The sequence below is a fragment of the Pristis pectinata genome, chromosome 6, assembly GCF_009764475.1.
Source record: "Pristis pectinata isolate sPriPec2 chromosome 6, sPriPec2.1.pri, whole genome shotgun sequence".
NCBI lineage: Eukaryota > Metazoa > Chordata > Chondrichthyes > Rhinopristiformes > Pristidae > Pristis > Pristis pectinata.
Genome location: NC_067410.1, coordinates 40,212,611 through 40,239,207, shown reverse-complemented (window position 1 = coordinate 40,239,207; position 26,597 = coordinate 40,212,611). Strand labels below are relative to the sequence as shown.

The 26,597-nt window shown below is 40.2% G+C and overlaps 1 protein-coding gene across 7 annotated transcripts in view; it reads right to left on the bottom strand.

Annotated features, from left to right (window-relative positions):
• The window catches only part of lrrn1 (leucine rich repeat neuronal 1), a 32,465-nt gene extending 20,335 nt beyond the window's left edge, over positions 1–12,130 (bottom strand). For 2 of the 7 annotated variants that reach the window (XM_052018309.1, XM_052018310.1), the window contains exon 1: positions 11,586–12,130. The gene's annotated coding sequence lies outside the window, so the exon portion shown is untranslated. Of the gene's footprint in view, positions 1–2,927; positions 3,065–5,170; positions 5,231–5,956; positions 6,094–11,585 lie in introns of those variants that run through there. The other 5 variants (XM_052018307.1, XM_052018305.1, XM_052018304.1 and 2 more) reach the window with 5 other exon arrangements.
• Between the last annotated feature and the right edge of the window lie 14,467 nt (positions 12,131–26,597).

Below are 26,597 nucleotides of genomic sequence, written 5' to 3'. Positions count from 1 at the left end.
TACTCATGTAATAGCAATCATGTTACCCTTGGTATGTGCAGGTTTATAGAGGAACAGGCACAGGTTTAAGCACCAGCATGGCAGGAGGTGCTGTCTGTAGCCACTTCCGCACTGCAGTGTTAGATTGCCCATAGAGTTCAAGGAGGCAGCACAAACTTCCCAATCACAGACTGAGAATTTGGCCTTGCAGTTTTTCACCAGATTAAACACATCACAAATCAGATCATTAGGAAGAAACAGTTGTTAGCAGAAAATGGCAAATAGATCTTTGATTTAAATGAGGTAGTTTAAATGTATTGGCTTGTTTTCCATTTTCAATGAAAAGTTTTAAAGTTATTTGTGTATTTTGTGATGCTTTGACACTCACAAGCTTTCAGTTTCATTGAAAGCACTGACAGCTGGAGAGCCCAGGGGCATTCATGCACACACACATCAGTTTTCCAAACTATTGTGCCAAATGGATGCCTGTGCTAGGAAGAAACTCATCCTCACATTGATGTGCAGGTGGCCAGATCTTCCAGTAGAAGCCTGTGCCAGGACCACACTGCAGTGAACAACACTATTTGGGGTAGTTCAAGATCTGCCCCATTAAGATTTATCTATTTTGATATGCACATCTGCTGAGTCAAGAAAGCCTATACTAGTGGAAATTTAAGCATTCCATTTGCACATCAAGTTTTAAATTACTCATTTTAATTAATCCCATCAGTTTTGAATGCCCCTCAAGTGAAAGCCATTCTACAGATTTACTGTTTGCTCACTGTAAATTTCAGTCTGAATTTAAACAAAGTTGATTGTTAAATCACCTAAACTTATGAAGTCTAACCTGCCCCCAAATGCCCATTTTTGGGTTTAACAGGTGGGACAATGGGTGAGGAGTCAACCTTCCCTGTGGATTAGGGGGGCAGCCCAAATTTAAAATCAAAAAGAAAAAGAAATTCATGGGATTGAAAACTCAAACCCCCAGGACCTATTAGGGCCACATTCCAAAGATCTTAAAGGTGGTATAGTGGATAATGAATGCAATGGCTGTCATTTTCCAAAATCTATGGATTATAGAATAATTCTCAGTTTAGGAGGCAGCAAATGTAACTTCATTATTCAAGGAGAAAGAGAAAATAGGAATTACAGACCACTTATCCTAACCCCAATGGCAGGTTAAATACTAGAATCCAATGCCAAGTAAGTGGTAACAGGGCATTAGGAAGTGATAATAGGATTAGCAGAGTCATCATTGGATTTAGAAAGTAAAATCATATCGGACAGATTGTTCAAGTTTTATTGAGGTAGTAACCAGCAGTTAGAAATTGTGGAAACAAATGTAATGCATTTAGATTAAGGCCTTTTACAAGATACCAATACAAAGATTAGGATACAAGGAATTGGGGTAATGTGTTGGCTTGGTTGAAATTTGTTAACAGGTTATTTGTCATTAGGAGGCTGTGGCTACTGCAGAAATCAGTGCTGGGCTGATATCTATCAATGGTTTGGATGAGAGGACCACAGTTAAGTCCTCAGGGTACATCAACAGGTCGAGTATGTGGGCAAGGACACAGTGGATGGAATATGATGTGAAAACAAAAAGAGTACAAGTTCTTCTAGTCTGGACTTAAAGAAGAAAAGTCAGAAAGACAGGGTACTGATGATGAAGAGACAAGTTGGAACCTGACCCCAGCCTGTGCAGAGTTCAAATTCAAGTAAGTGAATATGAAATTTAAAGAGATAGCATCAGTAATGATGACTGCAGAATCCCCATCTGGTTCAAAGAAGCTGCCATCCCTGCACCTGGCCTAGGTGATTCCGGAGCCCCCCAGTGTAGTTGATTTACTGCCCTCTGAAATAGCCCAGCAAACACTCAGTGCAGGGGACAATGGAGGACCAATGAATGTTAGACTTATGTCTTTGCCCCATTTATGAATAATGAAAAAATTAGTTTTAAATTGATTCTGCATCCACCCACATCAAAAAAATTGTGCTCCATGTTGTTCTGATGGTTCAGTTTGCATAATCCACTTTATCTAGTTACTCAATGGATTGACTTAAAACACATTCAGAATAAAAGTGGGCAAACTGGGAGGTGTTGAGAAAAATATGCCAATGTACAGGATAATTTAATCGCTTTCAGAATATTCCATGGCATTCAATACATTCTCCCTACAAGCCAAAAACCATGTAAATATCTTGCTTTCGAATGAAAATTACTCCTTTCCCCCATGCCCCCAAAATAAATAGTTTAATATGGGGGGGGGGGGGGGGGGGGAAGCAACATAAATGAGCAAATATGAAAGACATCATATTTGATACAAAGTCTGCTTTTTAACATAAAATGTGCAGGAGTGATCTTTTACATGAACTACCATATTTGCAGAGTGAACAGTCATTTTGCAATTGATTATGGCCTACTTCAAAGAAAAATCTTTAGTGCTCCAAGAATAGGAATGGTGCAAGTACAGGCTGGAGGTAGAACTGTAATTTTCTATCCTGTACTCATATACAGCACATTTTGTTAGGTTTTCCATGCTGACCTACAGTAGATAAGCTTTTCCTAACATCATTAACAAGACTCAAATGTACTGTTAAAACACAAGTGCCTTTTCTCCCTTCAATTTGTACCTGCTTCACTGCAGCAAGTTGAATGGATTAAAAGATGCTTCATTCCTACTCTTTTCCTGCTGTATGCTGGGGCAAGTAATTGAAGGCGACAGCCACAAATATTGCACCACACCATTCCAAAAATGCAGCTTAAGGACTTGGAAGTACAATGAATAAGTGAGGGAGGCAGAAAGAAAATACACAAAACATTCAACAATAATCATCTGCTATAGAACAATTCTAGACATTTTTGGTTTCTGCTAAGAATGTTAAATACAAAGTATTCATCTTCTTTGAAGAAATTTTACTATATGCTTGTGTGAATTAGTATATACCATCTCCTGTGTCATCACTCAATGCTGTAATGTTTGATTGTTCTGCAGCCAGTCTCTTGTATGTCTGTCCAAGTCTTTGGGCATTTATTGAAGCCGGTGGAGGTGCTTGCAAATAGTCACCTCAACCTTGGATTCTCCTAAAGTTAACAGAGGAATATCCAAAATGTGACAGACATTCAAAATGAACACTTTCTTTAGGCAAGTTCAAATACAGTCAAGTACTAAAACATTTAAACTACCACCAAATGGATTTCACAGCTCCCAACCATTCTCCATCAGCTAATTGAATTGCTTTTGGGGGGGGGGGGGGGGGGGGGGAAATCAAAATAGCACTTTCTCATGTTATTTAATCACTGATAACAAATCATCCAACATTTTTGAAACCTCTACCCACCACCCCCCCCCCCCCACACAAAAAAAAAACATTCTTCCTATTTAGGGTACAGGAGGTGACCACTACTCTATCCAATTGCAAAACCACTGCAGTTATTATTTTAGTAGCTCTGTCCATCATGCACAAATTAAGTGCATCAAGGTCAATGTGGTCATTCAATCCAACATTATGATATTTATCTTGTACTTTAGGCAAATATGAATTCTGTCAAGCAAATAGTATTAACTGGGCACAAAATAGGTGTTAGTATTCACAGGAGTAGCAAATGAGGCAGAAACTAATGGATTTTGTTTTAATTATTCACTTTTTTCTTTTTATTATGTTAAGCAAAGGAAGTTGGTTTGCTAAGGGGAAGTAGATCTGTTTTGGATCATTACAATAAACAGCAAAAAAAGGAATGATCTATAAACTGTTGTTGTACAATGAGGGTTACTGGTGAGCTCAAGAAACAAAAAAGAAGCAGCAAATGATAGGTCATATTTTCAGGCAATGGATCCAAAGTATCACCAGCAGAAAAAGTAGTTTTCTGCAAGTTATCCTTCAGGGGCAAGTTAACCTCTTAAAAGAGAACACCCAGTGTTAAACTAATCAGACAATCCTTGTAACAAGTAGGAACCGTTGATCAGAAATTCACACCTTAATTGGTGCACAAGTTCAGAATTTGCAAGGACAGGATCCAGAAAAATAAGAGCCAAGTTCCATTTTAAAGGTTTAGATTAAGTTTGCAGGAGAGGTGTGATTGCTCAGACTTCTGATTGAATTTAAGCACCCTGTAACATCCCCATCACGAATGACAATAATTTAGACAAGGAAAGTGCAGTTTTATCAACTGCATGTTATTTTATCTTGCATGACTGCTGCTCCACACCACACAGATCAAAATAAGAGGACTTTTTTGGTTGCTCTTTGACTATGACATTTGGGCAATAAATAAGACCCCTGCAAAAGGTCATCAACTCAGTGAAGCATTTCATTTTGAATTAGAACTCCAATTAACACAATGCCATGGACAAATCTACTACATTTGATTCAGACATTGTGAAATTTTTAGTCTCTAATGCAGTTGATTTGAAAATCCATACAACTCAAGAGACAAGGAAAAATTACAGCCCTGATGCAGTCCCCACTGTGTGACCAAATCTCTGTAGATCTGATTTATGAAAATCTCCCATCACATTTTTTTTAAGGAAAGAAAACACCAGTAATTGGTCCAGGAGCAGAATGAATAGCTACAGTCAGCATTGCCACACGATTAAGCAATGCAGGAAAATGGCTGACCAAATGGGTGGCACACAAGGGTAGACAAGAGAAATCAGCTTGGCTACTCTTGGTTCAAGGCCAAGCATTGTGGGAAAGAATTTTTATTCCTTACAGAAATTAATCCCCAATTAGAAGGGGATTGGAATAAATACCCATGCAGCAAGAAGAGATTCCAAAGTGTGGCCTCATAAATTTGAAGTCTGGTTTCCACTGTTTAAAAACATTTAAAAGTGTGCTCGGTGCATCAAATGATGCTAGTTACACATGGGTGGGGGTGGGGGTGGGGGGGGGGGGAGAAAGAAAAAGAGGAAGAAATCAGGGGTTCAAACTAAGTGGAAAGCAAATGTAAACAAAAGCCTCCAACTTCCACAGAACTAACATGTGGGGGAAGTGATTATGTGCATTAGTTAAAAAAGGGAATACTTGTAATTTTAACCCTTCCCAAAAATAGCAGGATACAGGACCCTTTATCTAGGGCACAAGTGTAACCAGGCCTACACTGGTGCCCAAATATCAAATTTACTTAGTCAAATCTCAGTGGACCTCTGACACATATCTAGAGCACTGTTTATGCAGCTGCAGTGGTTACCTTTGGGTATTATGTCAGCATGATTCTTGTGATGCAAACTCTGGGGGATGGCTGATAATCAGCAGTGACAACCAGAATAGATAATCCAGTTTCTGTTTACGTGGAATTTGTTACCAAAGACACCTGAGCACAACCTGGCACAAGAGGGCAATGTAATTAGAGTCAGAGTGTGGTAGATTCAGACTAAGCTGCAGAACTGGAACATTAACCAAGCTGATGTTATAGCTCAGCACAAATGGGAAATGTAGTTAGTTTTTAAAAAGAGTCAGGGCAGGAGGTGTGGGCTCTATTCATCTAGAGCCCCAATTGTTCAGGCAGCTATTAAAAGATCCATCTCAGTACTAAGATAGTGCAAGAGGGCAGTTTCCAGCTGTACCTCAACCACCAGGTTGAGTCTGGCAATTCATCACTGGGTCTCTGGGATCTTACTACACAAAAAGGGACAAGGTGACAGGCAGCTCACTCATACAATTTTATGCAGTATACCAACAGATATTTCCAAAGGACATCAATCGTACAAGTATTTTCTTGCTCCACCCAGTGGCCAGTTGGCTGGGAAAGGTGGTGGGGAGCACTGGACACATTTTGTACTGAATCAGAGAGACATACAGCAATGGAAACAGGTTCTTGATGCTGAAACAATCCAACAACCTGTCTTTTTTGTCAGAGTACCAGCCATGTTAAATTAATTCTAAAACTATGGGCTCAACTATCACATTACCAGAGTTAATGCCCCTACACAAAGTAAAGATTTGTTACAAATACAAATTGCAAGCACATACATACCATGTACATTGCTGCATAGGTGTAGTCTCTCCTTTGACTGCTAAATTCCTTAGTCTCCAGTGTGTTATTCTTGCTGGGACTTTCCTCAGCCTAAACTGGAGGAAGTGGGGATACCCAGAGGGAATTCCTGGTAGCTTCTGTTGCCAAGCCACAGTGCAGCAGAAACAAGAGGGAAAAAAAAAGCAGAGGGAAGAAAGTGGCAATAGTTGTTCATTAGTCTGTACCAACAAAGCAGCATGACCAAGTCACTTTAAAGATGGACCGGTTCTGATCAGAAATATCTGTTGCCCTCAGTAAGTGGAGGCTCAGCAAGAAATCAAAAGTTGCAAAGTTAAAACTTTGGCTATATGATTTTCCTGAAGCACTTCCAAATTCCATTAATTGATACATTTGCTAAATTATTCAAAGTCAGTCCAGTCACAGCCATATGGCCTTCTGATTGATTACATATTCCCACATTTGAATGATAATTAGTTGCCAAGGTATGACTAAAATTTGAGCTGAAGAAGATGCACAAGTATTAGTTGCAAAACAAGGGAATTTTTATTCCCAACAGTCTGTACTAACCAATTAAATGGGCAAGTTATAAGGAGAGGAGACCCATTCTCCTTTGGGGTATTTATAACCCCACCCTCTACTGACCATCGCTGAGCTGAACTCAGTTTAACATTGGTCTGGGTTAATCAATCAAGTATTGTGTCTTCATTTCATTCCATCGTTATGGAGCTCTACAAATGCCACCACCGTCCACCTCAAGGATAGGCAAAGAGACATCCAACTATGCACATGCCTGGCAGGACAACCAGATTGCGAAGCCCAAGGTCATGCTAGGTGCCAACACTCCTCTTCAGCCAATTAAAAAAATCAGTCAATTAATGAAATGAATTCAAACAGCATTTCAAATTAAAAAAAGTTGATTTTAAAAATAAGAAACTAGAGGCCATTCAAAAGACAAGAGGGAAAAATAGTGAAGAGAATGCTAACCATTCTATGCTTTAGAGACTAATTAATTAATCAACAGAACAGGAAATTGTTTAACAAATTCATGTTACTAAGTATTAGATCAAACAGTACTAAAAACAACTCAAATAATTGACACTGTAGCCTGTGCACATCCCAAATCTAAAATCTGTTAATAACAACAGAACTCAAGTTGTTAAAGAGTACCATAACGAAGCAGAGGGAGGATGGGAAGTTGGAGAAACAGGCCAATTTCCCCCTCAAGTGTTCTTTTCCTCTGCTGTCATTCAGCTTATGATCTTTTGCTCTATTTTAAAAAAGCAGTTGTTGCTTTTTATCAGTTTGCTTTTATTAAAGAGTAGAATTTAACCTCAATTTAGTTGAATCACCCCAACCAGAAGCAGCAAATTGAATAGTGACATGCACCTAGATATTCACTAATATTGTTCTGTGTCATTCTCACTTTGCAAACAAAGTGGCATCGTTCCTTCATTGAGTCACTGGGATTAGGACTCAGGCAGAATTGGGGGGGGGGGGAGAGAGGGGAAGGGAGGGGAAAGAGGTGTGGGTGGAAAGGAGAAGAATGAGGAGTTTGACATGTTTCCATGGCAACTTCCATTGACAGGTCAATCTGCTTCCCACTGCACCAAAAAGGGAGTTCCCCCCCCACCAGCAAAAATCTCATTTAAGTACTTCCTTTGCATCTGTTACTGTCAAATATTTATTAGAATAATGACATTTAAATGGTAGATTCCATGACTTAAATGGCCACATCACAAACTCAATTTCTACAAGCTTCAGATTTAGAGTAGTTCATTACAAAACTGTAAGAGTTTGACTAATGTTTAAAATGTGAAAGATAAATTTAGTGCTAATGTTTCAAATTTCTTCATTTAGAAATAGACTGTTTAGAGGTAACAAGTGATTGCCTATTGTTCAAGTGACATGGAGGTTGAGAACTATGAAACATTTAGCTTAGACAACCCATGTTGAACCTTAATGGCTTCCTTTAAGCCCTACCTTGTGATTATTTAATCCACTCAAGCTTCTGTTCTAGCACATGACCTTAGAATGAGGTTAAATTCTATTTAATACACATGGAAGGAAAATGAGCTTACTCTGCAATTTCCAAAAGCAAAACATTTCATGCATTGTTGCAAAAAAGTTTGCTTGTTTGTGGTGAATTGCTGAAGAGAAGAGAATCAAGAGAGATTAATCTGGCACCACAGTGTTTTATTGTGTAAAAGCAGGCAGCTATCGTACTGTAGAGTACTTCACGACACAAGAAGTCAACACCCTCAGAGAGCCTGATGATAGTGTTAATTGTATGCCTTCATTCTAGGTAGAAATAGCTGCATATGCCTTGTTCACAAAATAGAGGTCACTTGCACTCACTACCCCCTGCTGAAACTTCTCCGCACTAATGCGGAAAGCCAGCCAGAAGCAATTCAGATAGCTTCATTAATATTTATTCAGCACCATAACAGTGTTATAGAAATGGCAAGTCAAGATCAACGAATTGGCTTCCTTAGTGCAGTGCCTCAACATACTAACCTAGCAGCCCAAAACTGACAGGCCCACAAAAGAACTTCAATATCACTGAGCTAGTTTCCACCTTTGACAAGAGAAGAAAACTTTTGTAGTAACAGCAGTAATGCATCTGAACTTTAATATTCATGCTCAACTGGCCAAACCTAGAAAGGAGTCTGAGGTACAACATTAATGAACATGCTGTATTAAAAGCAATGTACTAAACAAAGAGGCACAATGTCACCAGTTGTACCATTATTGTTTAGGGAGGGTGCATATTGCATTTTACAGCTCTTTTAGTGATCTCAGAACATCACAAAAAGGACATGTGGCCACTGAAATACTTTTGCAACACAATCACTATTGTAACAGCCAATTTGCACATAGGAAGCACCTACAAATGGCAATTTACCATGTGACGGGATAATAGTCAAGTAGATACCAGTTCAAGTCCACTACAAAGCAGAGAAAAAAAATTATGAAATTCAAGCAAAATAAATCCAGAATAAAGTGTTTGTATCAGTAATCCATAGAATTACCAGTTTGTTGTAAAACTCTTTGGTTCAGTAATATTCCTTCAGGAAAGGAAATTTTCCATCCTTACCTAGTCTGGCCTATGATTCTAGACCCACCAAGACAGTTGATGTTTAACTGCCCTCTGAAATGGTGAAATAAGCTTTATTTGAAGAAACATCTAGGCAAGAACAATAAATGCTGGCCTTGCCAGTGATGTATGTGTTCCCTGAAGGAATAAATAAAAGTCAGATATTCTGTTAGTGAGACTGAGAGGCAAACATTGGCAAGGGCACCAGGGATAACTCATCTGTTTCTCAAAATAGTGCTTTGGGATCTTTTAGATATATCGAAGACAGCAGATGTGGTCTCCGTCTCATCCAAACAACAGCAACTCAGGCAGTGCAGATTCCAGATTTGTACTCAAGCCTGTGAAGTGGGACTTGAGCCCACAACCCAGTAGGAGTGCTAGCCTCTGATCCAAAGCTGAAGAACATACTGGACGTGGGATTAGATTTTATGATGCTATCAGGCCCAAGTATTTGAAAACTTATTTCTTATGTGAATGAAGAGTTGGCTGCAGCACCTGCTCCCTAGACAAGGCAATGGTCTTGCCGTTACATACTGCAGTGTTAATTAACAGGGGGAAGGTGGTATCTGAAATACATGTTCTTAAATGCATTGATACTGGGAAGCACAGTATTGTCACTAAAGTTATTATTTGAAGCCACTTGCTATAATTAACCCTTTAACTACAAAATGTAGTCAGGCACTGACAAAGTATTAAAAATCTATAATCAATTAGGATTTGATACTCAAAGATCATTAAGTGATGTTAAGTGCAAATGTAAGTGAATGCACATCTTAAAACTGGAATAGGAAATATTTCTGAAAAGAAGCCTTTACAATTACAGCAATGCATGGAACTGATATTTCAAAGTAGTGAAAATTTCTGACTATGATCATGTAAGTACCTGCTTCCACTGCAAAATTGTACAGAACTGAAGACTGATATTCTGCATAGTTTTTCATAAATTTACATATTCAGATGTTAAAATACACAATAGATTGCACTAATTAGCCACCATCAGCATTGGGTGTTAAACTCAAGCATACAAACACTGGGATGAATTTTTAATATGTTATAATTAGAGGCCCATGTTGGCTAAAAAGAAAACCATTGGCCACTGTTAGATTTATTAAATTCTTTAGGAAGCTATTATGAATAATTGTAGCCACTGCTGATAAGATGACCCAGGTCATTGCTATCAAGGCACTTATAACAGCACGTCCAAGCAAGAGACTCCAGAATTTGCAGAATCAAATCTAAACACACCCAGGAAATAACTCCACAAGCTCCTTCAATCTGTGAAGACAAACATTTTTTGTTTAAAATTGGGAAGTCCCAAAATTAGTACAAGAATAAAGTGCACTGTGCTTTTGTAAAACAAACACCAGTTTCCCCAGAAATCAAGAACAAACTGTTAATGCTGTTTCATGTACTGTACTCTCTTTTCAAAAACCCAACACCCTGAAAAAAGTTGCAGACATTTCATTGCTGAATACTACTTTTAAACTTGAAAAAAATCAGGCAGTTTTTTTCCACCATTGCCGTTTTACATTTCCACTTAAAGGGGAAAGAACCTAGAGGGGAAAAAAACTGGTAAGGAAAATGCATTAGTGTTTTAATAACACAAACCAAAGAGAAGGGGGGTGGGCAGTAAAACTTGGGAGAGTGGGGAAGGTGGATGAATAAGGACAGATCCCAAAGATGCAAAGTGCTTCACAGGGTAGCGCCTTATTCTCTCCGCCCCCCCCCAAAAAAAAACATTCTTTCCCAAGAAGAACAGCTGCCAAGAGGAACAAGGGAGCACAAAGTGAAGGCAGAGCCACGTTAGTATAGTCTATATACAGAGCACCACAGCAGCTGCAAGGCTTTTTTGCATACCTTTAGACTATCCCCATTTGGCCACTCAGACTCCTTTTAAATAACAGCAATGTTTGGATGCCATTCCCCCCCCCCCACACCACCCACCCACCCCAAGAATGCCTTCCAAGTCAAGGGAGGGGAGTGGAGGACTGTGTCCCTCCACGTGAATAGTCCTTTGACAGGTTTGATACCAGGTCTGGAGCCCCTGTCACACACTGACAGCTAGTTAATGGCCAGATTCACACGCGCAACTTGTTAGCAGCCCTTTGTCCGAGAAACCAACCCCCACTTGTCTGGTGCTGAGCTGAGGTGCCAAGAGGTTGCCGCTGCCGCCTTTCAAGGGTGGGACACAGAGCAACGAAGCTGAAGGTCTCTGCCCAGTCTCCCCGCCAGACTTAAAGGTGACAGTGGACTCTCCGATCCTGGAAACACAGGGCCCACGCTGGGCTTTTCACTCCCCTTTTAAAAGGCCCATTGTCTCTTTAGATTCCTCCTTATGAATAAATGCAAGAAAGCCCCTTCCACAATGTAGCCTCATTTAAATGGAAATCAAAGATTAGGGGAGGCGGGTGGGGGCGAGCACGCCTCTGTTTAGTAGAGGATCAACCCAGCTATAAAAACTGTGGTCAAATTAATAATTGCTCGAGGAATTACGCTTAACACAAAGCACTCGTAAGAGAGAAAGCGGTGCCTTACCCAAGTAAGCTGAAGTGTTGCATCCAACTGCAGGTCCTACACGGAGTGAAAAACTGCTTGCACGGGGAATTGGGACACTCGGTAGGGGCTTATGTGCAGTCACTGTGAAGGATTCATTTAGTTAATTGCAAACAGCCAGCAGTTTCTCCCGATTCTCAAGATTTCAGCAAAATTTTCTCCATCAGCTTCTGCGCGAAAGAAACGTTAAACTGCAAGATTCAAATTCATTTCCAGCATGATCGTTGCCTGCAGAAATTATTCCCCGGCTGCAATAGCACGCAAGTTATCGCGCAGCTGAGAGGATACAAACGAGCCAAAGCAGGCTCTCCCTCCACTGCCTGTGTCACCGAGCACCTGGGACTATATAATACAGCAGCCTGCTGACTCCTAGCGCTTGATTGGTGGTTGCCCACTGCCTATCAAAGAACACGGGGAAGCAGAAGCCCATCTGCAAAGCTGGTCGAGGATACAAAAGAGGTGTCTGAGTGGGAAGGAGTTGTCGTGAGAAGGAGGGGGAGTTGGGGCTTGGGGAAGCCGTTGTAGTTAGGGTTGCCCTCCCCCCAGCGTTATTTTTCCACAAGAAGTGTTGGGGACTGACTTCTAGGGAACGTGGTGGCGGAACGGAACGTTACAGCTCACGTCTTACAATACTGAGTTCTGCCTGAAGTCTCACCCTCTGCGCTTTAAAACTCCCAAGTAAAAACTGCAAGCGTCCCAGGGATACAGGGGGGTGGGGAGAGAGGTAACTGGTTTGATAAGCCGCCCCAGTTTATACATACCAGCCTCAGTTTCTTGCACTGCAGTGCAGAAATTCTTATGCCGTCTTTTGGCCAAATGTCAGTCACCGCCTGGAAGGAGAAATGAGGGTCAGAATCCGTGTTTTAATGCTGCCGGGTTCAATTAATAAAATAATTGTTTCTTTGGATGGCTTTGAGCAGAAATTGTGTAGGTAGCAAGCTAAAGCTAACACTAATGCAACACAACGTACTAAGTAGTGAACTCTTTAAAACGGGCCATTTATGTATATATTTGACCCTCTAGGTGCTTTTTTTAAACTACATTATATGAGTGAGGAAAAATGTTTTTTCCCTGCAGCAGCCTGAAAATGTAAGATATGCTCTCTGTTGATGTTGGAGTTGCTGGTGAATATTCAATCTGTTTTCTTAAAGCTTAAATTAAGGATCCCTGCTTGTTTTGATGGCCTGAAAAAAGGAATGACAGTAGATTTATCACGTCGAATGTGGAAGCCATCCAAATCTTCTCCTTCTAATTACTTTCTGCCCTTCCATTTCCTTTCCATTTCCACACATGGCTACCAACACTATTATTCTTGTGACTGGTGAGATGTGACTCCAGCTCTGATCCAGCCTGGCATCTCCATGACTATCATGAAGGTCAAAGAGAGCATCACTGACATAACGAAATATGTTTTGCATTCTTGCAGTTTTATTTTTGGTACCTTTTTTTTAATTTCCTTTCTCCTCGAGATAATGGCAGAGACAGCAGTATTTGCAAAGGTGGGTCAGTATCATTGCTGGGGCAGTCAGCCCTACAGGATAGCTTTGGAACTTCATGGAGTCAAAAATTAATCTTTGTGGGCATTGTTGTCCATTCAAATTAGCCCGGAGGAGGTGAGCCCTCTTCTTGATTGACTGGATTCTGTGATGTAAAGGTGCCCCCATGGTGCTGTTGGCTGGGCAGGTACAGGATGCTGCCCCAGTGACAATGGAGGAAACTCATACCTTGGGAGGTGAAGCCCACTATTAATTGCCACTATGATCAAAATAAAGAAGGGAATAAAAGCTTGTGGTGCATTTAAAAACATTAGTTCTGCAGGTTTTTCTTTGTCTTTGCATACTTTATTAGTTAATAAAATGATGGAGATGGGGATCATGCGATGAAAGATGCAATCCCCCTGTGTCAGCTGGGGCATTTATATTTAGTCAATTAAATACATTTGGGTTAAAGAGTGTGAATCAGTAACTGTGATTATGAAACAAGTAAATTGTTGTAAAAACATTTCAGGCTTATCTATGCCCTTTAGGGAAGAAAATCTGCCAGTCTTACCTGGTCTGGCTTCGATGTGACTGCAGACTATTACTAATGTGATTGGCTTGTAACTACCCTCTGATAAGGCCAAAGACCTCATACATTACAACAAGGTAGAGTGAGAACAAAACAGGACAGACCACACAGCATTGACCTCAGCACTGAATATGTGCACTGACAAAGATGCACTTAGCCTATTTACAATGCGAAGTCCTCCTAACTAACATTTGGAAAAATGCCAAAAAATGAGAGCTAACCCTGAATCTAGTCAAGAGAAAATCAAACTTGCAGAATCATTGTTTCCAGCTGACACCCCAAACTCCTTCATCATAATCCCTGAGGATGTTCTGTCCCATGGCATGGAAGTTCAACAGAGCTGCCAGCACTATGATACACAGTCAAGAGGGAGTGGCCGTAACTGTCCTGAACATTGGTTCAGAAACCTATGGAGTTGCATGACATCAAACAAGGCATCGTCCTGCTAATGAGTACTTCCCGTCATCTCACTTAAAGAATCAATGTTCCTCCATGTGGACAGCAGGTAATGAGAGAACCAACATGAGGAGCTCATTCTTACCGATCAACCTGTTACAGATACACCTGCCAATGAAACTATGTGGAGACAAAATCCCATCTTCACAATGAGAACACCATCACGTTATGTGGCTCTACCACCCTGCTAAATGGGATAGCTTCACAGCTGCTTTGGATTTGCAAAACTGATGCTTATCAAGTGTCTTGGCAGCTTTAGCAGCAGTGTAATTGAATTCCACCACAACCATTCAGGGCATATCCCTCACTTTACCATTGCAGTCAGGCAGGAGAGCTACCCTGGTTCAATGAGGAATGTAGAAGGACATACCAGGTGTATCTGAAGATGAGGTGCCAATCTGATGAGCAGCTGCACAGAGATGGCTGTGCTTAGCTTTTGTCAATGGTGTGCTAAGTGATGGAAGCAGCATGTCATTGACAAAGCTAAATGATTCCACAGCCAACAGATCAGGTCAAAGCTTCGCAGTCCTGCCACATCCAGTTACGAATGGCAGGGATTAGATAACAACTAATGGCATGGAGAAGAAGTCTCTATGTACATTGTTATCCTTGGACCTCACCATCCCCAATGAAGGGAGAGCCCAAGATGTATGCAAAATATTTAAATATTCACTCCCTTCACCACTGAGGCTATCCCATAGTCCAACTACAGGATGTTCTGCAGCAACTTGTCAGGGCTTCTTTGAGAGCTCCTCCCAAGGATGGATGATTTGACCAGCAATTAAATGCAGACATCATAATCTCTAACCTCTTCTCCAAGTCACACACCATCCTCACCTCCCCATGTATTAGTCTGCTTCATTGTCATTGGGGCAACTAACCAACAACGCCATGGGGGCACCTTCACATCACAGACCACAGCTGATGAAAAAGATTCACCTTCTCAGGGCCAATTAGATTGAACGCTGAAGCCCAGGTTTGCCAGTAACATCCACATATCATGAATAAATAATAAAAACAGAAACTTACGGGAATGTAAGGTATCAGAGTTGACATACCAGCCATTATAAGGTTGGCCATCAAAAGTGAGCTAGTCGGTAGGCTCTCTCGGTAACTCTTGTCCATTGTGGGTAAATAATTAGGTGCTGTTCAGAGTCTTCCTCAGTCTGTGCCTGAGATTGGGAACCCACTACATGGGTAAAAGTCGTCCCACTCCGTGATTATCTCGGTGAATTGCCAAGCTACTTTACCCCATCATACATGGAAGAGAACTTTTATAGCCAAAGTAGATACAGTAGAACTCCAATAATCCAGTACACTTGGGACTTTTATGGCATTGGACTGGCAGATTTTCTGGACTATTGGATGTTATTTCCAATAATACTGTAATAAGTTTTTAGTTCACTATATTTTTAGATATTACACAGTATTATGATAAATTTTCCAATGAACAACTTTAAAGGGAGCATGGGAACTGGGGCTATGGTGAGTGAGAAGGGAATGCCGGAACCTGACCCTGGGGAGTGGGAAGGGAGCATGGCTAACATCACCTGGCAAGTTGGGTGCCAAACCATCAGGATTTGTGAATGGTCCAATTGTGGATTATAAGAGCTTTAACTGTATTTGTTAGGACTTGAATACTATTTCTGAAAGAAAGGGAGAGATTGATTTCCCCCCAGTTGTCTTCTCTTTCCCCAGCTGACTCTTGTTAATGACCCTATGATCTCCCACACTATATCGTTCGTATGTTATATTTTGTGTGTTTCTTTTTCCCTTTTGTTTGGGATCCCCCCCCCCCCCCCCACCCCAGTCTGGAATCATTGAGTTTCTCCTTGAAAATTAAGGTTTCTCCAAAAGGAATTCCAGCCACTGATGGGACCTGTGAAATTCATGGGAGCTTCTCCCAATAATTATCTTGAGAATAGAGCAATGGCCAGGACCAACTCCAGACCTGAACCTGTAATCCAGAATAAGAGCAGAAAGCAACCTGTCCGCATCATTTAGTGTGAGAGAGGGGTCCAAAACAGGGAATTCATTCCCAGGATTGGAAGAAAAGAAATTGAAATGTGACGTCTTTTGGTAACACCTGTCAGGCTCAGTAAGTGGACACCATGATAAGAGTTCCCTTTCCACACCTTCAATCCATGGATCTCGTGCTTCAAAAGTTGTTGATGTTGACAGGGATTATAGCACCAGAAACACAGCACAGTCCATGGAAAAGCTGCAAAGGGGAATTGCATGGTCATTACTGAAGCCAATGGAAAGAAAATAAGATGGAAAGTGTAATGGATCTGTTTACTTTGTGCTTCCACTTTGCTGTAACACAGAGGCTCTCTGGTGACATTTAAACTCTTTGAAGTTTCTCCCATCATCACATCCATATATTAAGCAGCATCAAGAAGCGTAGATGACTGCATATTTTCCATTTTGAAATTCTAGTGATTATTTTAAATGTTAGACAACCAAATCTTACCTACTAGAATTTCAAAACGGAAGATACTAAATCCTTCATTAAGAGTGGAAAAATAGTTAACGGCACCTTGTTCCCTGCACCAAATGTTATCTATAAAATGAACAATAATGGTACAGTAATCAAAATATGATTAATAGAATGATTGTAATCATTCCTAGCTTAAAAGAAGACAGTTGTGATTATCAGAGGTCAATCATCTCTACCTCAGGATATCACTGTAGGAATTCACTTGGGCAGTCCAAGACCCAACCACCTTCAGTTGCTTTATCAATGACAAGTGGAGGGAACCAATGGATACACTATAATTTGAACACTCAAAAGACATATGCTGAGGTATCAGATAAACTTCTGTCACCTAAAATAAGGCTGACAAGATTGGGAGTAATATATTACTAGCGAAGAAAGCATAGTGACAGAAACCAGAGAGCGGGAATAAAGGGGTAATTTTTGGGTTGGCATGCTTCCACTCGGGGGCTGTCACAAGAATCAGTACATTTACAATCCACATTCATGATTTTGATGTCAGGACAGAGTGTTACGGAATCAAGTTATTGATGACACAAAGCCAAATGGGAAACTAAACTTGTGAGGAGGATGCAAGCTATCTGCAAAGTGTTGTAGTTGGGTCAAGTGAGTGGACAAGAAGTGGCAAATGATGTATTCCACTCTAAAACAAGTCCATTCATTTTGTTGGGAAGAACAGCAAAAAATAATATTTGTTAACTGGTAAGGAAGTAGTGAACGGTGGTGTACTTGAAAGTGAAAGCTGCAGCAAAAACATTTGAGCAATTTGGTCAGTTTTGTCATAAATTCTGCTCAGTAATTTGCTGTTTATTTAAATACAAAAACCTGATTGATCACTTTCAGGTTGACTGTTGAATGGTGGCTTTTCTCCTTGCCTTGTGAATGCAACTCTTTTGTTTGATTCACTTTCAGTTAATTAATTTTTTGAGCTAATTAACAGATTTAATGTAATAGGTAGTGACAGGTTTGGTCAATCCCCAACAAGAGAGAATGTAATTACCTCCTCTTGACATTCAGTTGCACAAGCACCACCTAGTCCCCCACCATCAACATCCTGAGAATCACCACTAACTAAAAGCTTTACTGGAGCAGCCACATAAATATTACGGTTACAGAAACAGATAGGAGATTGGATATTCTGTTTGGAGTAACCACAATGCCTTTCCACCATCTACAATACAAAATTAAAATACTCTTCACTGGCCTGGATGAGTCCATGTCCAATGATCAAGAAGCACCACACTATCTAAGACAAAGCTGCTCATTTATTCAGTATCCTACCCGCTATATCTAGCATTCTAAACAGTTTTTCTTAAATAAATATTGCTGCAGTTTAGTGATGTGTACCTCCTAAGGATGGACTGCCATAATTTGCCTTAAGCTTTTCAACAGTATTTCCCAAGCACATGACCTCAACCAAAGAAGCAATTGCATGAGAACAACATTACTTGCAAGTCCCACTCCAATCTGCACAACATCCAGACTTGGATATATACGCTCATTCCCTCGTTGCCACAATACTGGAGACCTTAACTAGTAGCACTGTGTGAAAACCTCACCACCAGGTCGCAGCAGTTTAAGAAGGTGACTCAGCATCCCCTTATTTACGGTAATTAGGGATGAAAACTAAATGTTGGCGACAACCTCTCCATCCTGTGTATGAATAAAAAGAAAATCAAATTATCACAAGGTAGTAAAGCCAGAGGTTTGGAGACATTTCTTTCCCATCAGTTGCTGGAGTCAAAAGTTGTTGGAGCAGGTAACATTGCTTAAAAGGAGTGGACAATGCAGTTGTATATATAAAACCAAGAATGTTACGGAGCACTGGAGAATGAATGAGACAGTGAAGATACATTTACATTGTTCCAGCAAAAAGCTTCCACAGATAATGTGGCTTCCTGCTCCACAATACACTGTTTTGGAATCTGTGCTCTTATGGAACTCAGGAAGTGCTTTGTACTGAAGCAGCCTTCTCCTACAGGTGCATATCAAAGCATTTGTCAAATACAACTTGGCAAAAAGAAACTTGCTGAAGGAAGTCACATCATGTTTGAGAACTACAGTTTATCCCTACTGATAAGCAGCTTTTGCGTAGTATAGCCTGGCTAGACTGAGTAATGCAAATGTTATTATATATGCAAAGAAATGGCTGTCTTTCAATATTTGTTAATCTTTAGTGAATACCAGTGAGCACTAGGACAGATCCTCTGCTCAATGCAACACAACATGACTCAGTGATAGCACAGAAAAGTTCTCATTTTCCTTTTACTTGACGTTAAGGGATTCTATTGATTTAATTGGTCCCAAAAATAGAAGTGAAACAATAGGTGGGAAATTTCTCACATTGACTTTCACTCCATCAGTATTTTTTCACCAGAATGCGGCGGATGCTTCATTTCCATGCTGCTCTTCTGTTCAAGCAATGCTGAGAGAGCAGCATCAGATACAGGAGCTTGCTGGTCAATGATGTGACACATGATACACATGGTAATCCCTGGGTCACATCAGCAAAGTTGGTAGTTTGTTGGATTGTAACACTTAACCTATACATTTCTGCAATCTATTAGTTTATTCCGATTTTACAATCACAACTCTCAAATAAAATATTAACATTTTCATAATAATGACCTAGATCAGATTTCTGCAGGAAGAGCTGATTTGTTACACCAATAACTCATGAAATTAATAATTAATCAATGCAATTTTCATTTATTGACAGTCCAATAAATTCAAATGGAAATTGTGTCATGAGGGATTTTTCTCTCTCCAGGAAGAAAATTCCTTTTGGCAAACATTTAGCCTTAGTATTTTGGATGAGGTTAAGAGAGATATTGTTTCAATATTTATACTACATATTTTTGAAAATCTCTTTTTTGTAGGCAATATATATATACTTGAAAACCAAGAAGAAAACACTCTATATTTTTGTTCCCTGCATCTATTTTCATTTGATCATTTTTCAAGATCTGAGCATCAACGGCAAGGCCAACATATATTGCTCTTCCTGAATGCCTTTGAACTGAATGGCTTGATAAGTCTTCAGCATTAACCGCATAGGTGACTCTGGAGATGCATATAAGGAAACAGATCTCTTCCCCTTAAAGAACTTAGTGAACAAGATGGCTTTTTTTTGCAACAATCCAGCAATTTAGTTCTCATAATTACTAATGACTAGTTTTTATTTTAATTCTGGATTTTTAACTGAATTTAAATTCCTTTGGTGGGAATTGATCTCTGAATTCTTAGTCCAGGTCTCAGGATTACTAGTTTGCTAATTGAACTTCTGCACCAGCTCCATACCCCATTCTTCCTCCCATCCCCCTCTCTCCTTATGAACACCCCAAGCATAAACAATTAAGTAAAACTGTGCATTAAAATACAAAGTTGCTTCCACTTTTTGTTTCCATTTTGCAGAATAAATAATGAACTGCGAATGATTATGAATTGCCTGTGATCAGTCAGTTTGAAGTTTTTTCCGAAAGGTTAATATAAACACACTCACGGTGGAAACCCATTGGTCTCATTATATCCCACTGTGATCAAAGAGTTCTTGAAAGTGATGACGACTTGGGTGAATGATACACCCTCTTGGTTTTTAAAACTATGACATTGTCTAAATGTAATTATTGCTCCTATGATTCTCATTTGTTGAATACAAATTCAAATTTAAAGAAGTAAATGATATAAATGTGGGATAAAGCAAAAATGTGGTGTGCAATGTGTGCGTTGAGATGGATCTCATGTTCGCCCTTGTCTGTGTTCAAATACAGAGAAGGTTGAAGAAGTAAGTTCCATTATATGAAGATCAGGCTTGAGGGTCTGACTGGCCCCATGATATATAAAAATATAAAAAGATCCTGTATCCTGTGCAGGTGGAGTCCTGTTCCCATGAAATCACAAAGGTTCAGCACTACAATCTGTCCCTACTGATAAGCGGCTTTTGCACGATTAAAAAAATAACTGCTCTGATATTTTCCTTTGCCTACAGATTGCAGACATGATGTAACTACCTTTAGCAAATCCACGATAATCTATTTCTGGGCTTCACCCTCAGGAGTCAGTCCTATGGGCAGCGATTCCAAAGGAAGGCATCTGACTTTATTTATTCACAGTGCAACAGTTGATATATTCCTAAATGAATCAGATACCAGAAGATGTTCAAATTATGTCGTAACTGAATCTAAATTACAGCTGCAGGAACGTTCAATATAATGTGCTCGGTTTTCTGCAAAAGTAAGCAAGAAGTGCAGTCCTGTAAACAGTAACCTGCTGATGGCCTTCTGTTGTCTTACACTGGACACAATCAAGCAGGTAAGTTCTTTTCCACTGAAGCACAGTTGCTTACATCTGATACAATTAAAGTTTCATATTCTGATTTAAGAAACACCATGTCTCGTGTCAGAGACGGCTCACTCAGTCAGCAGGTGAAACGGATACCATTGTCACATACTCTGTAAGGTATATGGTGAAGCATTGCTAACTCATGCTGCATTTCAGCCTGTGCTGACTTCCAGCCATCAGGGGATGGTCTCATAAAAGAAAGAAAGGAATAAGAAAGATTTTGCAGCACCTTTCATAGTTTCATTGTGCCCCAAAGAAACCCACAGCCAAAGAAGCATTTCAGACAGTCACTTCAACCTGTCGGAAACACTATAGTCTATTGCCAAACAGCAATGTCCCACAAGGAGTTTTGTTCCATTGTTTTTGGTTGAGACCTAAATGCCAAGATGGCATGGAGAATTTCCTGCTCCATTTGAAATGATTCACCTGCTATAAGAATGAGGAACAGTTTCAGCTTAATGATTCACCTCGTACATTATGGGAGTTTCAATCTGGATAAGCAAATCTGAATCATTCTAGAATTAGCATGTAATGGTCAATGGTTACTGGTTAATCAATAAACAATTTGCTGGAGGAACTCAGCAGGTCAAGCAGCATCTGTGTGTTTGTGGGGTGGGGGGGGAAGGAATTGTCGGTGTTTTGTGTTGACACCCCACATCAGGACTGTCAAAACATCGACAATTCCTTTCCCACTCACAGATACTGCTCGACCTGCTGAGTTCCTCCAGCCGATTGTTTGTTGCTCTAGATTCCAGCATCTGCAGTCTCTTGTGTCTCGGTTACTGGTGGATTTTAGAAGGTGTAAAGAGGTTGTACCTTTCCAGCTGGGGTTGTTAGCCACACAACCCAGTGCCTTCCTCCCCTTGTGCATAGATGCAGTTGATGGAGTGGGTGGCAGGAAATGAGTTAAGTTAAACAGAATCAGAATTGCAATTTATGTCCCATTCACACACATCGCTCTGCTGTCAATCATTAACCCATTGAAGGTTCTGTTGCTTGGAAACAGTTGAATAGGGATTCTTGCACAATCTAAGACTGCATCTCTATTCTGTTTGCATGGCCTGAGACTGATGACATGGGCATTAATGTGCAACAAATTTTTCTATGGATTAAATGCAATTTTCTGATTTGTAAGTGTTGATAGTGCAGAAAAGAAAGATAATCATGACTCAATCAGTGTGATCTCACTTTTGAAGAAGTCTCTTGTAAATGGGGCTAAACAGAAAGCAATGATGTGAATCTGCAGTAATGACAAGTGTTTTCAGGCATCAGGAACCAACTTATTTTCAAACCTCCTGCAGTCATTTTTATCATATTGGAAAGTGGAAATTCAACCAGACAACATCCATCTTAGGAACTGTTTAGAGTACCAAACTGCCACTGTGCCACATATGCACACTTGAGATCTGAATTGTGCTGAATAACCATATTGGTGAGAGTATTAGCACGGCTGCACTCAATGCCTACCAGAAGAGCACAGACCCAACAGATAATGATGTCAATTAGCATATACCATTCCATTTAATGCCATCTTTTAATCTCACACGACTGAACACATTTTAAGCAGTTGGGAGAACTTTCCCAACATTATCTAAAGAGATCTTTCATCCCCGAGATAAGTTAGTGGATGATTTCTTCAGAATGTTGCTACTATCCTACAAGTACTGGATGCTTTCTGTGGCAGTTTTCTAGTTTCTGAAACATATTTTGCATTCTTAAGGTTTCTGCACAAGCCGGTTGCTAGTTCTAAAATGTAAGTCTTTGGTACCACAGCCTGTATTATGTCTGGTCCCACAAGGGTTCCTGTATCCGGGGCTCCCAACCATTTCTTAATATCACATGAAGTGAACTGAATTGGCTGAAGACTGACTTCTGTGAGGGTGAGTAACATGGGAGAAAGTTGAGATGGATCATTCACTCAGCACTTATGGCAGAACATGGTTGCAAATGCTTCAGCCTTGTCTTCAGTACTCACACGCTAATTGTTGAGGATGGGGACGTTCTGGGAGCCTTACCCTCTCATTAAACCAGTTAATTGTCCAGCACTATTCAGTAGAGTATTGATCTGATTGTTGATTAGAGGATCATGTAGCTCTCTCTATTGTTGCATATAGTCTTGTTTCACTGTGTTTGGATCTCATTCTTAAGTATTCCTGATGCTGATCCCTTTGGTACATCTCATTAAACCAAGGCTGTTCCTTGAATCTAATGCTAGAGTGAGGGACGTGCTGAGCCTTGAGAATATATTGCGTATTGTCAGCACCTTATGGATATCCAGTTATGAGTTCTGAATCCATCTCATTTAGTATGATTTTGATATTGCACATCACAGAGGAGGGTGCTCTTTCTATGAAGAAGGAACCTCATTTCCACACGTACTGTGCAGTGGTCATTTCTACCAATGCAATCGTGGATGGATGCAGCATGACAAGTAGTAAGGTCAGGTGGTAGGTAATTCACCTTCTTGGTGCTGCAGTCCGTCCAAAAAAAGCACACTCACAATGCTGTTGGACAGGGAGTTCCTGGATTCAGACGCAGTGATAATGAAGGAACAGTAATATATTTCCTCACTACCTGCAACTGACCCACTCTAGCAGTCATGCCCTTTTGGAGCTGACCAACATGGTCACTCCCTGCCTTTGTGGTCATGGCCCACACTGTTTCCCAGCCATATAGTAATGCTCCAATGTTGCAGCAGTGATGTCAACTGTGCATTGTGTGCTTATTGACTTGACGGTTTAGTGTCATTTGTGCCTAGGCCCAGCAAACAAATAAATCACGATTCAACGTTGTTTCATACATTATACTTGCAAGAAAGTAAACATGACAGATCTTACTCCTCATAAAAGCCATGCACTACGTGATTGAATTCCCAGCTCACAATCATTAAACGTTTCCAGCAGAGGTTGCTCATTAAGAAACGGTATTGGCATCATTAAATCAAAGACCTTATGCAGTGTTTGTAGCTGGTTTCCCTTTCATCTTGTGTCATTGTTATAGTGACTTTAAAATAAATCAAATGGGTGAGTGCAGAAATTGTCACCCATAACAAACATGATACAGACTGATGAAATCAATACCAGAAAACTGCACAGCTTAATTTCTCTGCTTCAGCCATGCTTGAGTCAGAAAGTTGCATGGTCAATTCCCACTCCAGACATTTGATCACTTTGTCTACGGTGAGAGAATGCTGCATTGCTTCATATGTTACTCTTTAGATGAGACAACAGGTCAATGCCCTGGCTGCTGTCTCAGGTTTAATGACATACTTTAAGAGAAGCAATGATTTTGCCTAAATTTTTCACCCAACTAAACACATGCAAATGATGATCAATTAGCTTACTTATTTGTGGGATCATGCTCTGCAGCTATCTGTTGCCTTTCAACAGTGATTACATTGAAATAAGGCTGCGTCCTCAGCCCCCTACTCTGCTCCCTATACACTCATGATTGTGTGGCCAAATTCTGCTCTAACTCCATCTACAAGCTTGTAGATGATACCACCGTGGTGGGCCGTATCTCAAATAACAATGAGTTGGAGTACAGGAAGGAGATAGAGAGCCTGGTAACATGGTGTCATGACAACAACCTTTCCCTCAATGGCAACAAAACAAAAGAGGTGGTCATTGACTTCAGGAAGGGGGGTGGTGCACATGCTCCTGTTTACATCAATGGTACTGAGGTCGAGAGGGCTGAGAGCTTCAAGTTCCTAGGAATGAATATCACCAATAGCCTGTCGTGTTCCAACTACATAGATGCCAAAGCCAAGAAAGCTCACCAGCTCCTCTATTTCCTCATGAGGCTAAAGAAATTTGGCATATCCCCTTTGACCCTCACCAATTTTTATCGATGCACCACAGAAAGCATCCTATTTGGATGCATCAAGGCTTGGTGTGGCAACTGCTCTGCCCATGACCACAAGAAATGGCAGAGAGTTGTGGATACAGTTCAGCACATCACAGAAAACAGCCTCCCCTCCATAGACTCTGTCTATACTTCTCGCTGCCTTGGTAAAGCAGCCAACATAATCAAAGACCCCACCCACCCAGGTCATTCTCTTTTCTTCCCCTCTCCCGTCGGGTAGAAGATACAAAAGCCTGAAAGCATATACCACCAGGCTCAAGGACAGCTTCGGTCCCGCTGTTATAAGACTACTGAACGGTTCCCTAGTATGATAAGATGCTCTTGACCTCACAATCTACCTTGTTATGACCTTGCACCTTATTCTTTACCTGCACTGCACTTTCTCTGTAGCTGTTACTCTTTATTCTGCATTCTATACTACCTCAATGCACTATGTAATGAATTGATCTGTATGGATGATATGTAAGACAAGTTTTTCACTGAAACTCGGTACATGTGACAATAATAAACCAATTTAGCAATTTATTTACCAATTTACATGCTTGTGCGGATGTAAAGGAGTTTAGACGATCCTCTGGCTGCCATTTCAAATGAGAGCCTTTCCAATGCTAGTCATCTTTCCTGAGCATTATTAGTACTTGTATAATCTGATTTTAAAATTTAATCCCAGCAGTCAGTTTCATTGGTGCCAAGAGTGACAAGGAATTGCTTGTCACCCGGTGGTGGGCAGAGGCTGGACAACTGCAATACCTTGCTGGAATGGGTAGAGTTTTAGTCAATTGAACTTTCCTTCAACTTTGCCAAAAATTATCAAGGCGTATGATGTTGTTATTTGCCATTAGAATAGGTTATTTTATCCATGAATATCGGACTTTATGTTTCAATTTCATTTAATTACTGAAAATGTATAAAAATCTCCCACTTTCACTGGAAGAACCAACTGACAAAGAATAGAAACAACAAACCGGAAAGTGAAAGCCGAACACATTGTGATATATGGGGGAGAGGAGGGTGTGGAGCTTTGCTTGATCTCACTGAAATTAACATTTGAATCTGGAACCTTAGTGGAATTGGGGTGGAGGGAGGATTGGAAGGGCACATAAACTATGTCGGAGGTGTAGAATCCATTAGAGGGTGGATAGTTCTCACTAATGCTGAAAAAATATTACTTAAAGATCTTGTGGTAGTCAGTTGTAAAGTAGATGTCCAGAGTACAAAATAGAGCTACATAATATTTAATGTTTAATTACGTTTTTAATCATAATTTTTTTCTTCCATGCCTGTTTGTTTTGTTAAAATGTTACGGCTAAGAGTGGAGCATGATCCCCCCTATTCTGGTACCTCTGCTTGCCAATCTTATACAGAAGTTACTCAAGTACCACAAAATCATCTATTATTGCAAATGAAATAAACATCACCTCCACTAATCACCTTCCTTCATTTGTTTTCCAGTGAACAACTTGTTAAATGATTATTTATCTGATGCATGACATAATAGTCACTGGACGTGTTACATACACATTTGCAATCAGTACACAGAATCATAGGATCATCAATAAGAGATGATAAAACACAATCTAAGCATCTATTTAGCCAAATTGAATAAATTCCCCATTTGCAGTTCATTCTGGATGAGGCTCATCTCTTGTGGTCTCTTTTCAGCTGTTTAACTTCATATGTTTGATACTAAATACTTCAATTAAAACTCATATGTTCGCAAGCAATTTCTTGCCTATTTTAAAATCCTTATTTCTCAGATCTCTGCTACT